Source organism: Lissotriton helveticus, chromosome 5_1, assembly GCF_964261635.1.
Source record: "Lissotriton helveticus chromosome 5_1, aLisHel1.1, whole genome shotgun sequence".
NCBI lineage: Eukaryota > Metazoa > Chordata > Amphibia > Caudata > Salamandridae > Lissotriton > Lissotriton helveticus.
In genome coordinates, this window is record NC_136065.1 from 1,283,387,120 (window position 1) to 1,283,413,253 (window position 26,134).

The 26,134-nt window shown below is 45.8% G+C and overlaps 1 protein-coding gene across 2 annotated transcripts in view; it reads right to left on the reverse strand.

The window, feature by feature from the left end:
- The window catches only part of ADIPOR1 (adiponectin receptor 1), a 356,425-nt gene extending 331,353 nt beyond the window's left edge, over positions 1 to 25,072 (reverse strand). Inside the window, exon 1 of one of the 2 annotated variants that reach the window (XM_078644108.1) lies at positions 24,679 to 25,072. The gene's annotated coding sequence lies outside the window, so the exon portion shown is untranslated. The remainder of the gene's footprint in view (positions 1 to 24,678) is intronic. The other variant, XM_078644109.1, reaches the window with a different exon arrangement.
- Between the last annotated feature and the right edge of the window lie 1,062 nt (positions 25,073 to 26,134).

Sequence of the window (26,134 nt, forward strand, 5' to 3'; positions counted from 1 at the left end):
AGTACTAAGTGATGTCACAGCCGAAAGATCATTTTAGCATCAAAGTATACCGCACTGAGAGCAATGGGGGAAAAAAAACATACTTAGGAAGTCAACTGAATGGTTATGTAACAAGTTATCACTACAAACAGTGCACAAAGCTGGGCTTCATGGAAAGTTCGTATTCCTGCAGACCTTTCACAAGTCAAATTTTGCATCTTGCCACACATGATCTGCTTTATCATTAGGCGATAAGTACTCATGTCAACCTTTAAAGCCCAACAACGTGTGTTATAGCTGCAAACCCATTGTTAGAAATAGAAAACGTAATAGTGGCTATTATAGCATCGTAATTAACACCCAAGTGCGTTACTGTAGCCTCTTATACCATTACCTAAGAACCATTTGCTACAACAGCTTCACTGCTATAATAAGACACCGCGTGCTTGTCAGGAGGGAATTATGAGCCTTGACAGTGACCCCCAAGAGGCAGTAATCCACAGAATACGTAATCGTGGAACACAAGAACGCATCTCTAGAAAGTACAAAACAACATCACAAGAATGTTAGTTGAAATATATATGTCATTAAGAACTCATGAAACAATACAAAACGGTATTTGCTCTCGCTTTTCTTTAACTGTCATTTGTTACATATATAATGTCAAGGTTAAAGGAAAAAACACGTCATAATAGCGAGCCTGTCATACCTTACACAAGCTTTTTTTCCAGAAAGATTACAGAAATCAGTACCACGTGCAGTACAGTATAACAATCAGTACCACGTGCAGTACAGTCTAACAGTCCCAAATAGGAATAATGGAAATGTTCAATCATAAAAAACGGACGCTTCAGGAAACACCCTTCAGCAGATCACTGGAGGGAGAAGAAACTGGACTGACAACGATATTAAAATCAACTATGCAAAAAAAAAACGTATATCTTCAATCCATTTCCTTTTAGAAGTAAATACTTGGCACCACAGAGGCTCAGTGCCTTCTAGAAATTGTAGCACTGCCTCCAACTCAAGTATGACCCATTTACAGCCGGTTCTCCTTTTCCATTCCAAGTGCTACAACATTAAACAACTTCTGCAACTCAATAACAAATACATCAGAGTTGCTACCTTATAATGTATAAGCAAAAAGGTCAATATAAAACACTATAATGTAATTTGTATATAGAGCTATGTAAAAAATATTGCCCCAATACTCTATCCTAACATTTGTTGAGAAAATCTCTTTTTTTTTTTTTTAAATGAATGAAAAGTGATGGTTAGCACTAGTACTCGAAGTAACATTTCTACATGACAAAGAGTAACCATTGTAAGATCCTCAGAATTAACCCCTGCACCTGTTTGTTCTGGAATCACTGTCTAAGGCAAGATACAGCACGGCTGCTACCCAACTGGCTATGTGCTGAGCAAATGTTAATAGATACTTACAGGGATAAAGTGATACTTTGTATATGTTCATTTTGGCAGGCAGCTAATGCTCCATTTCTTTCTAATAATGATGGTGCTAGGGTTGAAGTTGCAACTGGCGAAAAAGTATGGATTTACTTTTTTTCGAATGTATATGATATCAAGGGGATTGAAGAATTATCTACTGACGCGGAACTAATAGAACACGAAGTCGGGGTAGGCTTTACCCCTATTGAGTTACATAGAACATTGGATGAAGTTACAGCGCAATTAATGCTAGTAAAGGAGGTAAAGCCACGGGGCCAGATGGTGTACTGATGGACTTATTTAAATCCATCCAATCATTGTGGTCCCCGCTGTTGACTCGGGTTTTAGAGGCTTGCTGTGCGAAGGGTTTTATAAAGTCCTGGTCAGAATCGGTGATTATTTCAGATTTTTTAAAAAGGGGAACGTGACAATCCTGCCTGCTACCGACCTATTTCCTTTTAGACTCTCTAGTTAAGGTAGCAGACAGGATTGTTCTGAATAGATTACAAATATGGGCTGAGGACAATAATATTTTAAGCACAGTACAATATGGTTTTAGACTGGTTAGGGACAATTGAGCATGTTTTAAATTTTACTATTTTAATGGGAAAGTATACTCAAGCCAAGGAAAGGAAACTGTATGTGGCATTTGTGGACCTCTCTGCCGCATTTGACTGCATTATATACATCCTAATAGACTCTGGGAAATCCCTTTGGATCTAAACATTGACCCACTATTAGTGCAATTTTTGAGACAGATGTATACTGGGGCATCTGCTAAGGTGAGGCATGGATTGAAGGTTAAATGCACTGCGCCGGTCCCCGGGGAGAGGGGAGTGAGGTAGGGCTGCGTCCTGGCTCCATTTTTGTTCCTCTTATATACGAATGCCTTAGAGGAGGAACTGGTGGCCAGGACAAGAGATCCCCCACAGTATAAAAACAAGCAGATTGTGTCCCTGCTCTACGCAGACGATGCAGTGCTTATGGCCAAAACCCAGATGGGCCTACAGAGTGCTCTTGCGGCTTATATTGGTTTCATGGATGGGCGGGGGTTAAAACGTAATATTAAGAAAACCTTCGTAATTACATGTGGGAAGGGCAGAAACAAATGTAAAAGTTTGGAACTGGGGAATTACAGGATAGTTGAAACTGATACATTCTCCTATTTAGGAGTTTTATTGGAACACACTGGCTCCTGGCACCCGGCGGTCAAAAGTAGGACTCTCCGTTTTAAGAGGTCAATTGGGGCCGTGGTTAAGTTTCTAAAAAAATTGGGCAAAAGTACCCCAGGGATCCTACTTAAAACTTACCAGGCTGGGGGCGTGGCTTGCAGCCGAGGAGAATGGTCGCAATCTAAGCGGCTCCTCGGCCCTCGCTACCACACGGTCTCCTATCCGGTGCTAGTGCTATCAGGCCGCCCATAACGGATAGCCGCCCATAACGGATAGCCGCAGGACCGTGGACCTTCCGGGTGACCCTGCTGGGCCTCTGCTGTCCGACAGGTCCTCCTACACGCCGGAGTTTGACTCCGACAGCCAGACCTCCCTCGGCCCAAGATGGCGGCCGCGGGCGCCGGACGCCAGACAGTAAACTCCGGTGCCGCTCCTGCCGCCCAATAGCCCCGGGTCCCTGTGGGCAGTGTCGTCGAGTCTTGCGGGGGCGATTCCCCACCGCATCCGGTTGGCCCCGCCTTGCTGGCCCCTCCAGGAGACGAGCAGCGCGGCGATCTACGGGCCCTCCCTGCCGCCCAGCGCCTCCAGTCACGCGAGTCCCCGGCTTCTGGCCTACTGCCGGGGACCGCCCTGCAGCTACCGGTGGCACCCGGTTTCCTCCTGCGGCGCGGCGGACTGACATGCTGCCCCACCTGCTGGACTGCCTCCCTCAGCCTGACCACGTGGCAAAAAACGGCAAGAAAGACTCCTGGGCCTCCTGGCAGCCTGCTGGTATGTGACCACTCATCCCCCTGAGCCCTGCGTTGCCGCGCTGTGAATAGCGCACATCCTGCCTTAGCCTTGCGACGATCGGCCCCCTTGGGTCGTTGGCGCTGCCCAGAGAATATAACCTGGTGCGGTCTACACCCCACACTACGCCCTGGACTGGTGGATACAGGGTGTCCCAGTGCCGACCTGAGTCCTGCCTCTGTGAACCCCTTCTGTTGTTCCCGAGTGCTGCGGGAGAGGTAGTAACTCAGGGGAGCTCTTTCACCCCCTTGCGCTTGCTCCGACCAGGAAGCTGGGGTCCTTCCACCCCTCCCCCACAAGGGACCTGAGACTCACGCCGTGGGGCCTACAAGACTGAGAGTGGTGTTCCTGCCTCCCCTTTCCCTTGTGTGGACTGCTGTTCGACCCCTGCCATCTGTGACCCTGTGGACCTGCAATTTCTATCAGAGACATATATTCCAGGGTACGCGAGGCTCGTTCCCCTCTACGGTCGACGTAGGACCCCCCTCTTTTTTCAAACTGCATGCCGACAAGATCTGCACTTCACAATGGCCTCTAGTAAGGGAAATCGACCCCCCAACCAAAGACAGATCAATAAATTATCCTGGGGCTCTAAGGGGGGAATCTAAGGACACTGCTCCTGATGCTATACCTAAGACAGCGACTACCCCTCCGCAGACGAGACCCCCCCACCCTGGATGATGTCATGGAGGCGATCGCTGGGGTCCGGTCCTCTCTGGAAACCCGTATTGACTCCGTGAATATAGAAGTTACGCTGCTGCGCGCGGATCTTCGGAAAATGGATACCAAAGTAAAAGATATGGAGATCAAAACCTCAGCACTCATAGACGATACCTCCACTCTACAGCAGCAAGTGACCCAACTTCAGAAACAACAGCGACAGATGGAGCTTCTTCTCGATGATTATGAAGGACGCGCACGACGCAATAACCTCCGCATCCTGGGTGTTCCGGAGTGTCTTGAAGAGCCGGCCGCCGACCTCTTTGTGGAGAAACTTGTCTTACAACATCTCCAACCAAAGCAACTCTCCAATTACTTCTCCATAGAAAGAGCACATAGGGTCCCCGGGGGCAAGCCGAAGCCGGGTGCTCCCCCTCGCCCTACCGTGGCCCGCGTTTTCAATTTTTGTGACCGAGATGTCATCCTCCAGACGGCACGAGCGGGGCCCCCGCTGCGACTTGACAACGCACAGATCATGATCTTCCCGGATTTCACTGTAAAGGTACAGGCTCGTCGGCGCAGTTTCCTTGAAGTGAAGAAGGACCTCCGCGCACAATCCATCAAGTACTCCATGCTGTTTCCCGCGAAACTCCGCATTGAATCGGAAGGCAAGACATGGTTTTTTGAATCCCCTGCTGAGGTTTGGGATTGGCTTGAAGGATGGCGCCAACCCAAAACTTCCCAGGACCGTCGCAGGAAATCCGCTGATCGCTCTGACTCAGAGGTGCTACCTGAAAGTCAGGACCTGTTTGCAGACGCCACGCAGGGTGAGCGGCGCATTACTTGATGGAGACCTATCCGGCGACTGGAGCACGTTTGCTCTAGACCGATTAAGCTTGCGCAGCCTGGGATGTTGTTCCTCCCCGTTATGCGATTCTTTGTTGGCACCCTGGCTATATATCCGCTACTTCCTCAGTCTGTCATGACACTGTGTTGCTGCCTGACCTATTCATATTGACCAGGGGCTGCAACGGACTACAGTATTTCGACTACACGGAAGTGACCTTCTCGCTGATTTGTGCTGAACTCACTCCTCAACTTTCACGACCTCCCTCTCCGGACCGGACTCAAACTAACGATCTGCAACCTATTCTGAATCATATATATCCCTTTTTTTTATTTTTGTATTATTATTTTTTTTTTTTATTTGTTGTACTTGTGTATTTTGCTCCGTTTGTTGTTTTTCCTATGACTTGTGAGTGGTATCACTCTTGCAGATGGTTCTAGGATACTACAGCCTCACTCACCCAATGTCCTTGTAGCAGAGGCACTCCTTGGCCCTTAGTACGCCTTATTGACACAAGGGAGAGTGATCAGCTTCCTGATTAACTGGGGGGAGAAACGTTACAGAACTTGCTTGTCCTGATCCTATAGGGAGTGTGAATGCTGTCCGTATACTTTGGCTACTGCTGCTGGACACTGCCAAATGGCTGAACTGATATGGTTCGGACTTCCGGCGTGAGGCCGGCCGGGGGCCCACTGGGTACAATTGGCTATTTGACTCTCCTTATCCTCCTCTAGCTCCAGCTACCATGGCCTACCCTGGTTAATTCGTTACTGTTATCTACTATGTGAATACTGTTATTGATGCAAGTTGCATTTGACTGCACTAGACGATATCATCTTGTTAACTGATAGCGGGGGCACCTATGGCTCTCCACGCACCCCATTAATGTTCGGGAGGGCGACAGGCACTCTGCCTAGTTGGGGAGTGGATAGTTTTAAGTCCGCGGGCAGGGGGGAAGGGAGGAGGGTTGGTGGTAGGGATGTGAGATGGGGGGAGGGTTTTAGGGGGACAGGGGTTGTTGGGAAGGTTAAGTTTGCCAAGTCAACGTTATGGTTTCTGGCTTTGTTCAGGTTTACATATTGCAGAGAGTCTATGAACATTGAGTGCGCTATGCAGCGATCCACGCTTTCACTACACAGTCCACACTTGCTATCAGCCAATGCCGGCTCCCTCCTTCAAGAGAGATGGGTACTTGAGAATCTGGGCCTGACGTTGCTGTCTTTTCTGACTTATTTCTTGTCTCCACGCAACACTGATGTCTCAAGCATGGGCCTGCCTACGCCATGCTCGACACTTTCTCAAAGAACCCACTGCCCAACGGTCGGCCATACCAGGCCCCTCGCTAAACCCGCTATGGGCATACCCGGGACTGTTATCTGCTACAGGGCACAACTGGTGCCCCCTAGACCACTAATCCGCGCACACCCTCCGTCCTTTGAGCCACCATGACACTCCCATCAACGACAGCTCTCTCACTCATGACGTGGAACGTCAACGGCCTAGGCAATAGAATTAAAAGAGGGATAGTCATACAATATCTTAAACGCCATGCCCCAGACTTGGTTCTCCTCCAAGAAACACACTTGATGGGCAATGCGTGCCAAGCACTACACCGGGGAGGCTATAAACTACTCGTATACGCAGGTTTTACTTCTGGTTCTAGAGGGACAGGGATCCTGGTTCGGAATAATGTTGCACTGACATGTACAAAGACATGAGCTGACCCTCTGGGTCGTTTCGCAGTATTAGAGGCCAACTGGGAAGGCAAACCGCTAAATGTCATCTCAGTCTACATCCCTCCAGCCCTAGGCACGACCGCGTTGCAGGCCCTGCAACGGATAATGTTAGACCTCCCGCAGGGACCTCTAATCATTGGGGGCGACTTCAACATGACAATGAATGATGCCCAAGACCGGCACCCCCAGCGGCCGTCACACCGACCGGGTTCTGACCTATCTGACTTCGCACAAACAATGGGGCTTGAGGACCTATGGCGTTCATCTCACCCGACTATTTCCTATTTCACACACTATTCCAACGCTCACAACAGCAGCTCTCGTATAAACTATCTATTCTCACCAACCACTGACCTAGAGTTCTTTCGCCACCCTAAAGGGCTCCCCAGGGGAATCTCAGATCACTCCCCACTCACAGTAGAATTCACGCATCACCGGCAGAGACCCCGCGGCCCTATCATCATAACACCCTGGATCCTAAAAATCCCTGACATAAAAGACGACTTACTAAAACACACAGAATACTACTTTGCGGAAAATGTCGGCTCGGTGAAATCCACCGTAACTGTATGGGAGGCCTATAAGGCGGTACTCAAGGGTAGGGCACTATCCTTGAAAACCGGTTACATCCGCAAGCAAAGCGAACACCTGTCCCAGGTAGAAACAGACCTGACCGACCTAGAATCACTGCACAACGCAAATCCCACGGACGTGACAGCGGATCGTCTCCGCACGAAACAAATGGAATATAAGGCGCTGGCCTCTGAAAAGGCACAGGCTAAGCTCCTGAAAACTCGCCACCGGGTCTACGAACTGGGAGACAGGGCAGGTAAAATGCTGGCATGGCTGGAAAAACGAGACCAGGGGTCCCGATGGATCCCAGAATTGACCATACCGGGCCAGTCCCAGATCACAGACCCAGGTGACATAGCAGAGGCCTTCGCCGCCCACTTTGAGAAAATCTACACGGCCAAAGCCCTATATAGCGCCGAAGAGTCTAGACTGCTCCTCGACGAGATGAGACTTCCCACTCTTTCCGACTCTGAAGTGCAGGAATTGGAGGCAGACCTCACCTCGGAGGAGGTTGGAAATGCCTTGTTTGCCGTTCAATCAGGTAAAGCCATGGGCCCCAACGGTGTCCCTATTGAGTTCCTAAAAGGCATGGCAGGCGAGATCCTCCCACACCTCAAGGCGATCTTCGAGGAGAGCCGTGAGGTTGGATGCCTGCCCCTCGACCAACGATTAGCGTCAATAGTGGTCATCCGTAAACCTCATAAACCAACTAACGTTTGCGGCTCCTACCGACCGATCTCCCTCATTAACTCTGAGGCGAAGGTCCTGGCGAAGCTCCTCGCTACCAGGCTCATGGCGGTCCTCCCCGCCTTGATCCACGAAGATCAATCCGGCTTCCTGCCAGGCCGGAATACGGCACTCAACCTCCGACGGGTTCATAACGTGATGAGTAGAATGCCGCACCTCCGGGAAGACGCAGCCATTCTCTCCCTCGATGCTACACTTGCCTTCGATTCTATAGAATGGTCGTACCTCTTCGCGGTCCTACATCGCTATGGCTTTGGTCCCAAATTCATCCAGCGGATCCGATTGCTTTACACTGATCTTTGGGGTCAAGTCTATGTTAATGGACATACATCTAGGCGCTTTCCCCTACACAGAGGTACAAGGCAGGGGTGCCCACTATCCCCTCTGCTGTTCGCACTCACTCTCGAACCTTTGGCCCACTGGGTCAGGACTGACAACTCCATCCGCGGCCTCCAATGGAACGATGACACGATCGATAAGATCTCACTCTATGCGGACGACATCCTCGTATACGTCTCCTCCCCCAAATCCTCTATCCATAGTCTATTACACGTCATCACCAACTTTGGCAAGTACTCAGGTTTTTCCATTAATTGGTCCAAATGGACACTATACATACTACACGGCCCACCACCTCCCCTCCCACGGGGCTACTCGATTGAACTGGCCCAGGAGGGATTCAAATACCTCGGAATTTTTGTCACTCCAGACCCAAGTATATTCTACGATCGCAACCTTAAAGGCCCACTACAAAGACTTCGTGATGACATTTCTCATTGGAGATCACTCCCTCTCACTCTCCCCGGCAGAGCGGCCCTCTTTAAAATGCTAGCACTCCCTCGATTCTTATATGCCTTACAGAACTGTCCATTTCCCATAGCCGATTCTTATTTTAACACGCTCCAAGGAGACCTCCGACTCCTTCTTTGGGACGGCGGTTCTCCCCGTATTGCTCTCCTCTCACTTACACAGGGGTGGTACGACGGAGGTATTGCCCTGCCGCACATCCGACTTTACTATTGGGCTACCCAACTGACCGCCACTAACACATGGATCTACGGTTCACCCACGAACCCGGCTTTTCACCTAGAGCGGTAACAGACCGGCCGCGGGGGCTATCTAGAAGCCTTATATGGTAAGCACTCTCGAGCCCGATATATAGGCCCAATGTCCCACACAATCACGATTTGGCACCGAGCTAACAAACGGCTTGGGTGGGCCAACACTCTTACGCTATCCACCCCACTGTGGGCCTCACATAAACTGGGCTCTCTCTGCCACTATCAGGGTTTTGACAGATGGGACACGATTGGCATCTCCACTTTAGGTGACATGCTTCACAAGGGTAAACTGCTGACATTCGAGGAACTCCAGAAGACACACGACTTGGCGCAATCTGAGGCTTTCCGCTATCTCCAAATCAAACACGCCATACTTGCCAACGTCCCTGATCTTTCTTCTCTTCCACAATCCTCACCCCTCGAGGATAGACTCTTATCGGAACCCCTCCATGCCAAAGCAATATCGCACACTTACCGCAAATTATGTAATAACATGCCCAACGCCTTCCAACTCTTACGAAACAAATGGCAGGGCGACATCGGAGACTTAGACGAGACAGACTGGCAAGCGGCGCTGATGTCCCCGCGCGAATCAGCTATCAACCATAGATTCCGACTCATACAATTAAAGATATTACACAGAACATACATGTCTGCCCCCCTACTAGCCAAGATTGGTAGACGCACATCTGACCTCTGTCTCCGTAACTGCGGTCTGATTGGTACTTTCTACCACGTTCTCTGGGAATGCCCAGTGATCCAAGACCTATGGGAGCGAGCTGTTCACAAAATGACCAATGCTCTGGGGAAGCCCGTCCCCCTGACTCCTAGGTGCGGACTCCTCAATATATGGGACCCCACAGATCTAACTGCACTGGAGCAACAGTGGGCAGCTCTGGGCTTCCTCTTACTGAAAAGGGAAATAGCAATGCAATGGGGCTCACCAGCTAAACCGCTTTTGATCAGATGGGTTGCTGCTATGGATGTGTGTATGTTGTCAGAAAAAACGGTCTATAAGATCAGGGGTTGCCCTGGTGTCTGGGATAAAAAATGGGGGCAATGGAACGTCTACAGAGGTGAACTGTGTACTTCCCCCTCTACTGAAATGTCATTGGCTAGATCTGGTTCCCCTCGAAATCGCGCTGGCGATCCATTGCTGTAACTTACGTACTCTATGTCAAGTATGTTTTTTTGTGATTGACTGCTTGATACCACCTCTGCTTTTGTTCAATAAAATGTTTAAAAAAAAATAAAAAAAAACTTACCAGGCTAAGTGTATGAGTATCGCAATGTACGGGGCAGGAGTCTGAGGTTACCACGATGTATCCCCCAATACAAATTGTGGAAAATATATTTTTAAGGTTTATTTTAGCTGTTCCGCAGAGTTCTTCAGTTTTTAATTGCCACAATGAATTGGGGATCCCCTATATTTCTGACATGATTAAAATACAACCTCTGCTAAATGGTATAGAGTCTGGACGTCCACAAATACATGGTTGAATAGGGAAATCATTGGAGACGCCATGAGTCTATGATATGCAAATAAGATCACTTGGCTGAACTACATTAGAAGATTTTTAACAGATTTGATTTTTATATTCACCCTAATACTATGAGCTCCATTCCCAGGAAGGACTTTAAATTGTTATGCCTGTCGCACTTAGAAATCCTTAAGATCTGTAATGGAAATTAAGAAAAGCACTGGGATTCAGCATCAGCTAACCCTGGCAACTTCTAGCATACAACCATATTTGGTTTGGTGCACAGGAGGGTACGACAGGTATGTCCTTACCAGATTTAGGTTTGATAGTTTTTACCGGTTAGTTAGTTTCCCCACTGTAAATGATTGGACTAGAGATTTATGTCAATGCCCATGTAATAAGATGTCTACCCAATCAACAATACATGTGATTTTATATTGTAAATTTTACCACCGAGAAAGAGTACAACGGATTTTACCAGTGTTGAAGAGAGGGGGGTGGAAGCAATGTCGTCCCGCTTTTTTATACTTACAAATGTTGGAAAATGTTCAATGTGTGGGAATTATGGTTGGATTTCTGAAAAGCATTTTGAGAAAAAGGAAAAGTATAACTGCCTAGGCAGGAAGTTGGTTAATAGATAAAATAATGTGTATGTCCTTTAGACGGATAGGATCGAGAATTCTGTAAAGATGGAACTATTTGTATGTATATGTCTGAAGGTATTTTTTAAACATGCTACTTTTATGATTTTTAATGTAAAAGTATATATGACTTGTATACGACAAGGGACAGGTGGTTGGCAGATAGGGTTACTCTATATCGTATTATGAGATTTAGATATAGTGCACATTTTGCCAATTAGTAATCTCTGTGCTTCCTGTGATTGTGTTTTTGTCAATTGAAGTTGTTCGTGGGAGGCGTCCGATGACCAGACAAAATGAACAAGTGTAGTATGGTTTTATACTGAGAGTTTTTATCCCCATGGTTGAGATTCCAAGGATAGGGGTGGATCATGTAAATTTCCACCCAAACTGTTGTAGTAGGGGTAACTGTGACGACCCTCCAACTAGTCCATGTCATATACAATGATACCATCTGTTTTTGAGCAGGGACAAGATTCCCAAATTACATGCTTACATTGTGGGGCAATATGGCCAAAAGATAACAACTCTGTCTCCCCACCATGAAAATATCAATGTATCTTTGAAAGAGCAAATGGAAGGAAAAGATCAACATTACATTAAATTTTTGTACAATGAGGAGCACTGGAGAAGGCGTAGGTTGGGTCTCCTCTGGTCAGCATTCATTCAGGCTTTGGACAATTTGTACCCTGCTTAATGTCTCCCTATGATTAATTTCAATTAAGTTTGAAAGTATTAGGGAGCCAGAATGAATGAAACTACAATACAGAAAGGGGCATGTGCCTTGGGTTGGTCGCTCATTCGAATGACCTGCTACCGTGAGAAGTTTCTTGAAAAACAGATTGTTTGGTTCTGATCTTAAGTGAAGGCTTAAAGCTTTCCACATTTTGGCCCATTGCTCCCAGTCACCCACTGCCATATTTTAAAGGTTTGAGAGATTACTGCTTTCTTTTGGTCCAACAACCAGCAAAGTGGACATTTATTGTTGGGAAGTAGGGGGGCAGGTTGTGCTCATCTGTTATCATTTTCCAGTACGCACTATGAATAAGTATTAGCGGTTACACATTTTTCTTGATTCCACCATTAGCCAGTGGATGGATCTCATTGGTCATTTTTTTAATAGCTCTTTATTCTGGTTTAGCAGGTAAAAACACACAGTATAACTAGGGCTCCCGGTTTTATGGTATTTATTTTATAATTTCCGTCTGTATTTATCCATATTTATTTTTTGTCATCTTTATTTGTATTTATCCATATTTATTATGGGTTTTGTGAAAAAAGTAAAGCTGAAACTAGTATATTTACACATTTATTTAACCAATAAATATGCAGTCATACTTGAATGCCTGGCAAGCTTCAATGATATGAACACCTGCAGAGGATAAATAATGGACTTATATGAAAATATGCACATTTGAGTATCAGCCTTGTGCATATCTACTGCTGTTTAAGCCTCTTTTCTAAAATTCCTTTCTTTTTTAACCCCCTTACCCATCAATCCACACAGATATTGGCCTGGCAGTCATGGCAAAGTGTATCTAGAATCACTCAAAAAGCACCAAATTTCCGTTTTTATCCACATTTAAAAATAAATACAGTATCCCACCAGGTCTCCAAACCCAATCCTATCACGACTTAAGGGAGCTTGTACTGTCCCTCCCGGAGGGGCTCCTGCTGTTGGGAGGCGATTTCAACGCGGTGGTCTCGGGGCAGATAGATAGGCACCCAGATAGAGCTATCGGGGTGGGGCAACGGTGGCTCCCCTATCTCCTGGAGGCGTTCGGACTTGTCGATCTCTGGCGCCTCCTACACCCGACACAAACACAATATACCTTTTTATCAGGTCTACACCACACTTTCTTACGTCTAGATTATCTCCATGTGCCAATGCACCAAGATACGACAATACGTGAGGTTACCCACCTGGCGCGAGGCATTTCGGATCACTCCCCACTATGGGCACAAATCACGCTGGGCGAGCGGAAGGTTAGATGTGTGGCTCCTATTGCCGCATGGCATTTAAAGGGTGAGGTTATGAAAAAGAAAATAACTCAGGCAATTGATCGTTACTTTGAGGAAAATGAGGGGACTGTGGACTCGGGGGTGGTCCTTTGGGAGGCCTTCAAGACGGTGGTGAGGGGAGAAGCACTCTCGGCGATAGCAGGGCGCCGTAAAGAACGTGAGGCACAAATGCAGACTCTGGAATCTGACCTAAAGATACTGGAGGACACTGCGCAACTCACCGGGAGCCCGGATACGCTACATCAGCTCCAACTGAAGGCCGCAGAGTACAGGGATCTCGCTACGGACGCAGCCAGGACAATGGCGAGAGACAGAGAAGGGAGGTTGTACGACCAGGGAGACAAGGCGGGCAAACTGATAGCGTGGTTAGATAAAAAGCAACAGGCTCAGAAGGTGGTGGCTGAATTGAAGACGGCTACGTTGATGGTTCTTACAGATCCACCAGAGATAGTCAGGGAGTTCGCGTCATACTATCAACAGGTCTATACTCGGAAATCCGTAATGACGGAAAGCTACTCAGCGGCCTTCCTGGAGGACATTGTCCTTCCCTCTCTCTCCGAAGACGAAAAAGAGACTCTGGAAGCACCGCTGGCCGTGGAAGAGATCGTGAAGGCCATCCAGGACCTTCGCCCTGGAAAGGCCCTTGGGCCCAATGGTTTACCGGTGGAGCTCTATAAGCTCAAACCTAACAGCCTTGCTACGCACCTAAAACGGATGTTCGACGAAAGTAGGGAGCTAGGTAGCCTGCCTCGTGATCAACGGATAGCCACCATAGTTGCTATCCCTAAGGCGGGGAAGCCTAAAGAGTTCTGTGCCTCCTATAGGCCGAGATCATTGCTCAATGTAGAACCAAAACTCCTGGCAAAGGTTTTAGCTAACAGGATCAACCCGGTCCTCCATACCCTGGTACACCCGGACCAATCGGGCTTTATGCCTCACCGCAGTACGGCGTTGAACTTACGACGCCTCCATGGGGTGTTGAGTTGCTGCTACCGGATCCACAGAGATGCGGTGGTGGTGTCTTTAGACGCGCCATGACTTTCGACACACTAGAATGGTCATACATGATGGCAGTACTTCGGAAGTTGGGGTTTGGCCCTACCTTCATCAGCTGGGTACAGCTCCTGTACGCGGATCCATTGGCCCAAGTCGAGGTAAACAATAAACTTTCAGAGGCCTTCCATTTGGAAAGAGGGACAAGGCAGGGATGCCCCCTCTCACCACTGCTATTTGCTCTTGCTCTCGAACCATTGGCAGCATGGGTGAGGCAGACCCCCTTTCTGCGCGGGATACGGTGGACTAACGGCTGGGAGGATAGGATTTCGCTGTATGCGGACGACATCCTTTTATACCTCACGAATGCCTAGTAGCAGCACTCGACATCTATCAGAGTTTTGGGAAGTACTCCGGTTACAGTATTAACTTGGGGAAATCTCTAATTTATGTCCTACACGACCACCCCCCCGACACCGGCCGATTGCCCAATCCAAATAGTCAGCGACGGGTTCACATACCTAGGTATGTATGTATGTATGTATGTATGTATGTATGTATGTATGTATGTATATATATGTATATATATGTATATATATATATATATACACACACATACATATATATATATATATATATATATATACACACACATACATACATATATATATATACATATATATATATATATATATATATATACACACACATACATATATATATATATATATATATATATATATATATATATACATACATATATATATATATATACATACATATATATATATATATATATATATATATATATATATATATATATATATATACACACACACAAGGGCTGCATAGCCCGATACACGTCATGGTTGGTTGTACCACTAAGATCTGCAATTAAAAAATATCAGTTACCTGAAAAGTTTGTGGTCTGTCTCCTGCTTCGCCGGTCCTTGGGGATTGGAGGTGGTAACACGGAGTTTCAGCACATAGATAGATAGATAGATATATCTAAAGACCGTACCGCGCGATACGAACGAAATCTCTTGCCACCCGTACAGCGGCTCCGAAGAGACGCAGCGGCCTGGAAAAGCCTCCCACTGTCACTACTAGGCCGGGCCTCCCTGTTTAAAATGATGGCACTGCCACGATTGTTGTATGCCCTCCAGAACCACCCGGACCTAGTTCCAAATAATTACTTTGCCGCCATTGAGGCAACCCAGGGGGACCTTCTTTGGACTGGTGCACCCCGTATCTCCCTCCAGAAGCTAACGTTGGGCTGGTTTGATGGGGGGATAGCACTCCCAGACATCAGGAAATACTACTGGGCGGCGCACCTGTCGGCGATCAATCAAGGGACATACTGTGCAGGTAACTACCCAGGATACGAAATGGATAAATGGCTCCTTCCAGGGGGAAACTTCGAGGTGGCTCTCTACTCTAGACCCTGAAGGTATAGATTGACAGGGCCAACCAAACACTCTGTCCAGCTGTGGCACGTAGTCCATAAGAAACTGGGCTGGGCGGGCAAACTCACCCAGGCAACCCCATTGTGGGCCTCTGAGAAGCTAGGCACCCTTAGTCGCACGAAGGGGTTTAGGAACTGGGATTTGATAGGTATTTCCCGGATCAAGGACTTATGGGGCCCAGAGGGAGTACTCACATTTGACACCCTTCAGCACACGTATGAACTTGCTAGAACAGAACACTTCCGCTACATGCAGGTCCGACATGCACTACAGGCCAACATTCCTCCTGGGACGCAACTCCCCGAGTCCTCGCCACTAGAGGACAGACTGCTAGACGGCCACCTCCCTGAAAAGGCCATATGGCTCACATACAAAAAACTCATAAATCATACCCCGACCCACTATTGGCCCTTAGAGAAAAGTGGGAGGCCGACGGCCTTGAAATCGATGACGAAGAATGGGGCGAGGCGCTAGCGTCCCCAAAAGAGATAGCAATACCAGCCAAATTGCGACTGATTTAATTGAAGTTACTACACAGGGTGTATATTTCCAGCACCAGGCTGGTTCTGATGAGACGCAGTGATGACGGACTCTGCCGTAGGGGGTGTGGGGAGGTGGGAACTTTTTTGCACATATTGTGGGACTGCCGGAAGGTAAAATTTTGTTGGGCACAGGTGCTTGATTGTATGAAAGGAGTGTGGGGGTAGAATTGAGGCCTGAGGCGAAAAGGTGCCTTCTTAACATTTGGGAGCCCTCCGACATCCCTGCGAAAGGCAAAGTTTGGGCCACCTTGGGTCTGGCAATAGCAAAGAGAAACATCGCGAGATTATGGGGGGCGGCCACACCACCTACACTGGGGGCCTGGCAGAAAGACGTGGATTGGAACATGGTGCAGGAAAAGAAGATATACGTGGCTAGGGGATGCCTGAAGAAGTGGGTAGCGGTATGGACTAAATGGAACATATATAGAGGTAACATCTGTGAACCCCCCCACGATCAGAAATGTTGACGAGCTAATTGAGTGACAACTATGATATTGTATGAAATGGACCTAATTTTCAGATGGACACTGAAACACCAGAACTTTTTAACTCATGTGTATTCCTGAAACTGTACGAATAATAAGGCTGATTTGCCCTGTATGCGATTGCTCTATGGTGCTTTGCTTCAACTTATTTAAAAATAAAAAGTTATTAAAAAAATTAAAAAATACAGACAAGAAAATAAATGGTTTTCTGTCTGTATTTATCTGTAAAAATCAGTAAAAACGGAAAACAGGGAGCCTTAAGTATAACATACCCCTCCAACTATTAAAGACATGTGATCGAAACATACAGTAATTACTACATTGGTCTTCCTTGGGCCTGAGGCAGCAATCAGAGTATTTTCCCTTTCATTATGCACAGCATCAAAAACCCAACAGTTTAACTTGTGGCTCAAGTCAGCCCCACCCTTCATTACCAATGTACCTCCCACTTTTCCATGCACTCACTCGTTTCTCTCCAAGGGACCGCAGATCTTCTTAAATTTGCGTGGGCAACCTCTTGCCTGGTATATTAGATTTTCTGTCCCCATACACGAATCCATGCCTTACTCCCACTCCTGTATGGGGTATGGTAGGCAGAGTTAACGCCCCACCCTCTCCCTAGTACTTAAGGAATATCTCTATGAGCCACCATCAGAGCCAGGTGGCAAAATAATAGGGCATATTGGTCCAGGGTTTGTTCGTCCCAGATGCCAAGTAAGACCAGTTGGGGTGTGAGCCTTACTTCGTTGCCCAAACCATCTGATAGTCTATTACCCAGACTATTCCAGCCTGCCCCAAATTTAGGACATTCCCACAGTATATGCATCAGGTTGCCCTTGAGTCGACAACCCCTCAGGCATTGTTTGTCTGTGACTCCACCCATATGGAACAGGCAGGTCACAGTGTAGCTTATTGGTAGATTTGTCAGGTTGAAGGCATAACTTGGTAGTTCGACTCTGGGCCCACTACAATCAATCAACCTATGAGGTTTGTTGTGTTCTTTTTAGGAAGGTCAGTCATCTGCATGTGACCTATTGTTGGGGAAATAGACATGATCGAAAAATCTATTTCTCAAAGATCATTTTAACAAGCCAAATGACCAGGCTACAGTATTGGAAAGGAAATCAGATACCTTAGAGCATGAAAACAACAAAGGGTATGATCTGATAATGGAGAACATGGTAAAGACAAAAAAGATGCAGGATTGGGGACTGCAAATTGACTAGCAAAGTGGAGGACATTCGGTCACCTGGCCGACATCTCCAAATTGCTCGATTTAAACACAGAGAACCCCCTATTCTGCGATAGATGGACCCCCTATTCTATGAAATAACATACAACCAGGTAGGAAGTGGTCCCCTGGTGTGCCTCCCGCCTATTCTTGGGGACTGCGACTCAATAAAATTAAATATCATTAGATTAATACCATACATACAAATGAAAATGGTAAACTGAAAAGAAAACATTCAAAAAAGCTTCTAAGGGTGAAGGAATTTGCAAATTGGAAGGTACAAATTAAGTTGGTATCCTTACTTTGAATCATGGAAACAGTGCAAATAAAGCAGCTACATGCTGCCAAAAAGAGGGCATGCATAACGAGAAAAAAAGACAAATTGATGTGCTGGAACACAACATACTGCTTTGTCTTTTCGAAATAAAACTACTTTTGAAAAGCTCCAACCTGCCCATAAAATTTTGATTTTGAATAAAAGTGTTTATGATGTGTCTATTGGTTTTATGTACACTTGCTTCTGTATTTTATTTTGAGGTTTAAATCGTAGACATTGCTTACACCGGGGTCACTGACATCTAGTGGTGACACAGTGGGGGGGTCCCACAGTACTCAAAATGTGAAGAGCCACTGTCCTACTATATCAGGTGGTTTTGAAAAGAATCTGAGTCTGAAACGAACTGTGACTATTAAAAGTGAACAAAACTAGATGACTATGGATATTAACTGGGGGTTTTACTACGGTGGTGGAGTAATGTTCATTTTTCTTATTACAAAGAAAATACAAAGTAAAAAGAAAATAATAAAGGCAGAGTTGATCATCTGTAATGTCTGCAGAGGACACCTCCCTGCGACACATGTACGGACTTGTAAAAAAAAAAAAAAAAAAAAAAACGAACAAGAAAAACTGGTTTCGTTTTGCGTTAAGAAGGAACACGCCAGCCTGGTCGAAACCCAACATGAAATCCTCTGAAAGTGATACAAAGTTGTTGGCTCGTACTAAAGATAGCGTCTGTGACTTACTGTACGCTATTATCAGTTACAATGTTTGCCAGTTACAGATATGACTTTCCTCTGATTGCAGTTGCACGGCAAGCTTCAACAATGCTGCGTGCTGTAAAAAAAATATCATTACTGTCCCAAATCAATAGCAACCTGTAGTCCCCCAGTGAAAAAAATGCAGAACCAAGATAAATAAAGAGCCCCAATGAGATCTCGACCTGCAGTCAGCAGACCGGAAATTTAACACGTCGAGTTAAGCCGACCACAAAGTGATTAAAAAACTGCATACTCATCAGAAACCTGGCCACGACTTTATTTTCTAAAAGAAAGCAAACTACTGCTAACAAGGAAAAAGCATATGCCAACATTTACAAGGAGTTAGAGATGATATCTATATCGATTGAATGGAACTGTAAACCCAATATACAGAATAGATTACAGTGCCCCATCTCTAGGCACAAGGTTATGCATATATATTTTTTTCAAACGGAGCACAAGGGATCCTTCAGCAACGCGGAGTAATCACACAGGCAACAAAAGTCACACTACCCTAATAGGACTCCGAGACATAAGGCATGAGAATCTAGCGATTCACGATGCAAGGGGGTCAGACGTTGTACCGGTTACTGGCTCTCATCAAAGTGGTGAGTGAAGATACAACGCTAATCAATCAATCAATTAATGGTTGAGACCAACTGTGGAATACTATTAGCAGAGGATTCGCCCCTGTGAAGAAGAATTCACTTTAGGTGTCTTTCCTTGAATTCCAATAACAGCTCAAAAGTGTTTGGGGTGTTCATCAGAAAAACTGCAGCACAAACTCCTTCCCGGTATATAATGATGAATGTTACTGGACGAGCATGCAGAGAATAAATTGTAAAAGCACATTTCTGGCAAAGGATATCAGCTTTTATACGGTGGTTTAGAGGGTGGATCTAAAGACAGTCACAGCACAAACAAATGACAGACGGAATATTGAACACATCAAAGTTTCACGCCCACTCACAGATCTGGGTTAAATCCATTGTTTTTTTTGCTCGCCGGGCCATTCCAGTTTAGACCCAACCATATGCAAATCAGTCTTGGCACTGCTTCCCATGCCCCCAGCCCGAACTGCCAGTCCAGGTCCTTCCTGGACCAGTAACAAGAATCCGGGGGGCTGGTTTCAGGGTATCAACCCTGATAAGACACGCTAGCTTGAATCTGATGGTATAGCGATCATGGGACCCACATCTGGGCATACCAAACTGGGGTGGCATAGTGATCAAAAGAACAATAGATTAAACCCAGATCTCTTTACTGGGGTGAGTTGTTGCATTGTTTCAGCACTGTCCATCATCTTATTGTGTTTGTTATGTTCACTTTAAGTGGACAAGGGTGCCCAGACGTGGGTCTCTTGCTCGCTGTGCCACTGGATTTAACTAGATCCTTGTGGGTGAGTGGTTGAAAAGTTTCAGCACTCCGTCCATCAACTTGTTGTGTTAACTACAGAGAGTCCGGCACGGTCGGGTTTACTTCTGTCTCAGTTTTTGTTCTGCCTCCCCAAGACCACATAGCTGTCTTCAGGCTGCAATTTGAACTTTACATAGTTTTTTTCTGTATTCTTGGCAGAGCCATGGAAGACCTGCAAACATAGCGTAATGTAAGGTATATCAGTGGCCAGATAAGGAACACATCTTATTTAATATTTTCACCCTGAACAGCGAAAACATTTCCCATTAAACTAAACTCGGTTTGAAAGATTTGCATGACAACATTTGCGCAGGGAAGGTCATCGACTTAAGAAGGGTAGATCTCAGCCAACGATTTCATTCATCAATCGAGTTAGCGTTAAGCTTTTTCCTACTACAAATGTGAAGGTTAATCAATGCCCCTGATGTGGCAGCGTAAGGGTCAGCTGTTCAAATCTCCGAGATAAAGATCCTTAAGTCAATCTCAAAGCATTTAAATGCGAGACCAGAGCTGAAAAACATGAAATGGGCTTATCTGATACATTTAAAAACATAAACAGGAGAGCTTTCGGTGATACCACACCTGATAGGTAAAGCACAAGAACATAAGAACAGAACTCTGGTGCCAGTTTCTCCAAGATGAGAAAACACGGCAATTCTACAAAGACCCTGCAACCTTGACTACTGACTTCATATGAAATAAGGAAAGCAAAAACGATTGTGTTAAAGATAATATATAGGCTGAGGCAAGCAGTCTTAAACTCAAACTTTTGAATCCAAAAAGCAGGCAATGAGTGTGGCCCACAGACTATTAACAGGATGGACAACGAAAAAACACTGCCAAGATGGAAAGTTCGGTCTAACAAAAGCATCATCCAACAGTGAACAGCACTGAAAGAATATTTTTCTTTCTTAAACAAATTATTAGAAAAAAATACAAACACAATTTTCTCATTTGACAGTGGTTGCAAAGTACTAACCTCTCAACGTAGAATGTCAAGAACAATTAAGAAACATTGAGGCTAGGATTGTCACCTGGGAACAATCATTCACTCAATGTGTACCGATGAAATACAACTAAGTAAGGAACTGACCAAAGAACCATTTAGACACCAAAGGCAAATTTGGGATGAAATGCACTATTTGGTGCACAGTCAAAGAAGAAACCAGAACCTTACAGGGCTGCGTCAAAATTGATTTAGTGAAAGAACGTAAAACCTTTCCAACAAGGAGGCTCTTTAATCTTCATTGGCGCTTTGCTATCTTCAGATAGCAAAGAGCTAATTCTAAACAAATGGTGAACCCCAAGAGTAAGACAACTTAAGTTGAGAATCATAAGAGAAGGAGTCATCTAAATAGGTTTCCTGGTGTTTATCTTTGTTTGCTGCAGACACACAGTCTAAAATTCAGAGGGATAAGAAAGAGCCGTCCACATCACTTAATTCCTTCACAGAATGCCGAGATGGAGTAGGACGAATACATTTACAAAGGTTTAAAGGAGGACTTCAAACAGAGTCCCTTCGCTAGAGTTTTATCGCATTGTCTTTTCTGCAACTCAAAGGCTGTCATTTACAAAATCATTTTAGATCTGGGATGAGGGGAAAAACAAAAACCATAAACAAAATACAGCATCCCACACAGCCACGTGGGATACTGTGTTTTGTTTACAACTTACTTTTGTACCATGCTGACAGCCACAGCTTGACGTTACATCGTGCTATGAACAACAGGCATTACGATATGCTCATTTAACACATTCATTGTGCCTACCTCGAAATGAAGAAATTATGAAATGTTAGCAGTACTGACGAGAATCCAACCAGGGTGCAACAAATTGTACCTGGAATGCTAAAGCAGCTCCATTTAACCACAGAGTTTCAACTAAGTTTCATACACAGCGGAGAATTCTGAGACGTTCGTTGATTCTTGTTTTTAAAGTGCACATTGCACCAAGCACATTTCTAGTTGCTCATCCATGCAGTTTATATTGGGTAGCGCTACAACTGCAACAAAGACACTCAAAAAAGCATTGGACAATTCTGATTTGCCAACAATACCCCCGTTCTCGACTGCTGCACCCTACAGCCAAACATAATTCTTTCGAGTCCTTGTAAAACACTTGTTCAGAGACTTCTTCCAATATCTTCACTCTAGTTTCTCATAGAACATACCATGCCCACATCCCTTTGTAGGTCCCTCAAAACTGCATGTAGTAATAGTGCACCAAAATAAAGCCCTGCTATTGACCTTCAAAAGTGTAAACATCCTGGCAAATACAACTTTCATGATCAGGTATCCTGATGCAATCGACTAATTATCATAAAACGTAATGATCTCTAAATGTGGTTTTTTTTTAAACAGATTTTATTGGGGTTTTACTCATTGCATTGCATACATCTGCTCCAGTGAGTCTCGCATGTTACATTGTTGTCTTCCCCTCTCTATTACAGTTTTGTTCCTAACTCCCACCTACCCTAGGCTCTCTTCATGTGTTGTATGCCTTATCACAAAACATTCACAAATATCATACACTTCACGTTTCTGCATTCCTTCCAACCATCCTATTTACACTACTAATCCTTTCCCCGGCCCTTAGGTCCACATTGCTTACCCTTCTTCCAGCTCTCAGTGTGAACATAACCCATAATGTTTTGTTATCACCTTTTCTGTTATATGTTTGGCAACGCTTTACATTTGTGGCTTTCTTTCACATTATTCAGAAGTTGGTTGTTACTGTGAAGTAGCTGGCAACCCGCTCGTGGTGACCTCTAGCAAGAGGTCCTCCTCTAGCCCTCCCCTAACTTTGCAAATGCTTCTAGCCTCCTGCACCTCCTCTCTAGCCTTCCCACATCTTTCACTAGTAGCCTTCACCCTCTAGCCACAGTACCATCCTTGGTTCCAACTCCAGCACAGAATCCACTTCCTTGCTAACACACCCTTATCCTGTCCCTCTTGAACCCTACCTACTATCTCTCCTGTACATCTTCCTCCATTCAGCACACCTTGCCCTGGTCCTCTAGCACCCATTCTCTTCTCGCCCTGTCAGTCAAGCACCATAACCCATTCTCAAGCTTCTGGTGAAACATCACCTCCTGTATATTTCATCCAACACACTCTCCTCCTCGTTCTCCTATTCTTGAAGGACACTGTTCTAAACACCATTCCATTAACTTGAGCACCCCCTCCCCAATCCATTCTCCTCTATCCAGCCCCGCCCTACCCCCTCTGTACCATCAACACACACTCATCCTGTTTCCAGCAAACTGCTTACTTACACTCCCCAAATACACATCTACTCATAGTATATCATCATCAGCTTAACCTGACAACAGTCCACCCTCCTTCAACACTCTGTTCTTTCAGCACACACTAACTCCACTCCTCTAGCGTACACGGTCCTACTTGAACAGCTACCCTTACTCCAGCCAATCACTATTTCCTTCAGCTGCCATCTGCCACTAGTCATCTCGAATCCCTGCAATATCTCTCCTAGCCCTAGACCACCCCTGCGTCGACACCCAGTTATAGTCTAGAATAATGTTAGTACAACCCCTTGCATCTTCCTCCTATGGCCTATTCCACACCTTTAATTCTTAAATACGACCTCCTTTATTAACCTTTGCAAGGCTTCATCACACGCAATTAAAATGCCCAAAACCAGCAATACAAGGACTATGTCATTGTGTGGTGTTTCAACAGTCCCTCCAGCCTTCCTTTGCCAGCATAACACACCATCCTCTCCTTAACCTTCAGCACAAGTGTCTCCACCCAAGACTCCAGCAACCCACCTTCCTTTGTTCCTCTCTCTCTCGTCACAACACTCTCCTTGGCTATATAAATCGTGCGCTCCTCTCCAACACCCAATCGTCATCCCGTTATGAGCACCACTCTCCTCTGTACTCGGAGCATCCTTTTACTACCTACCTTTACGATTCCCAGTCCATCTACCCTCTATCGTATCATATCCCCCGCTCGTTGCAACAACACTTCAGCACCGCTTTCTCCCTTATCACAACACCCAGGTCTCCGCTAAAAGCATCAAGCACCAGACTCTAATTTTTACCCATTCTTGTTCCTGAAGGGCAATTTGCTCTAGCCCAAAAAGCTCCCATTCGTACTTTCGTATTTCCTCCTTAATCGTACCTGCGATTAACACCACAAACACCCTTCAGCTGTTTCTACGGCAATCCGTCCTCCCCTTCATCTGATAAAACACACTTTACTTCCCTGCCTTTCAACACCCATTATCTTCCTATGTTCTTCCTCCTATGCCCTCTGTCCTTCAAGCATGGAGTCCCTTCTGTGCCCTCAGTACCTACTCCTCAAACGCTCTCGGCTCCCAATCACTTACCTATGGGAAGCGCTGACTTCCCCGACAGACTGTCCTGCTCTCCCTTAGTCCGGAAGCGGCAGCAGTTCCCAAGTCGGAAGCGATGGCCGCCGCACAGCGTAACTTCCGTTGAGGGAACAGCTATGCCAGAAAACAGCTTACAGAAGCATAAACATAGAGAGTGGACTATGACCACAGCAGACCCCAATGGAACGGGATAAAAGAGATCACAGTCGCAGTAAACAACAGAAGGAGACTATTTTCTAATCCTGTCTAATGGGATTGTGGCTGCAGTATCGTGACGCGGACGCGATTATTTTGTACTCTGAAATATAGTTATTCCGCTAAAGAGAACTTAATTATATACAACAACATGCAAAGTATGCGGCACGTTCGGTTGAAGTCTTACTCCGCTATCTTGCTGTTTAACACACGTTAATAGTGCGTGTGCAAATATTTCATTGTCATCAGTAAGCGAGGTTCCAGCTTGCTTCTGTAGGAGCAAAAGGGTGCCCAAACTGAGATATTTTACCTTTATCAGATTTCCCACAATTTGTGTTAACCAAAATTTCATAAAGCAATCTTTCCACACGCATAGATGCCAATATTTTAGAAGAGGAAAGTGGGAGATTTAAAAAAAATGGGAAAATATATTCCTCCCTCCCCCACCCCCATTGACTTCTATTGAAAGAACGGTAAATAAAGCCATTGTTGGCTTAAAAAATCTGGAGTCTCCCGACTGACTCGGGTCTATTGGCATGTATGAGCAAGTTAAGGTACCTCCTAAACATCAGAAATACAATTTAGTAAATAATTAACATTAATTAAAGTGAGCCCAATCAACAACTGAGTTCTAGATTAAGGATAAAAGGTTTTATTAAAAAATTAAAAGATCAGCAGTACAGAGTAATTGTCATGAAGACTGTCAAATGCAGAGTATGTAGTAATCAGAAATTATTCTAAGCCTCAATGGGCAGCAAAATCAGAAAAGATTTGAACAGCATCCCTAGCGGAACAGGAATCTGGCACCCAAAATCGAGTTTTAAAAAAAATACAATTCTTGCAATGGGGCCCAGGGGGATTCCGGTGTCCCCCTGGGATGATTCGCACGATTGGAACAATCCACGCGCAAGGGATTGTGGGTCAGGCGGGGCTCGCGGGCGGGGGCAATCAGCGAGGCGCGCGCAGGCTGAGGAGAGCGGCGCTGCGAGGGCTTGTGCGCAGCTTTTTTTTCGTGCGTTTTCACGAGTTTCTGTGGGCTTTGTGGCGCAGTTGGATTACTTTTTGCTTCATACTAGCTGTGAATTTGCCGTTTTCGGCGGGATGACGGCGGAGGGTGTGCAGGGAGAGGACCTGCGGAATTTACAAGGGCCTGAGGCACCTGTGGCAGTCCTGTCAGGTGCGCAGAGGCCGAAGAGGATGGCATCAGACGGTGTCCTGGACGCGGTGGCAGCATGCAGAGCAATCCGGGGACGTC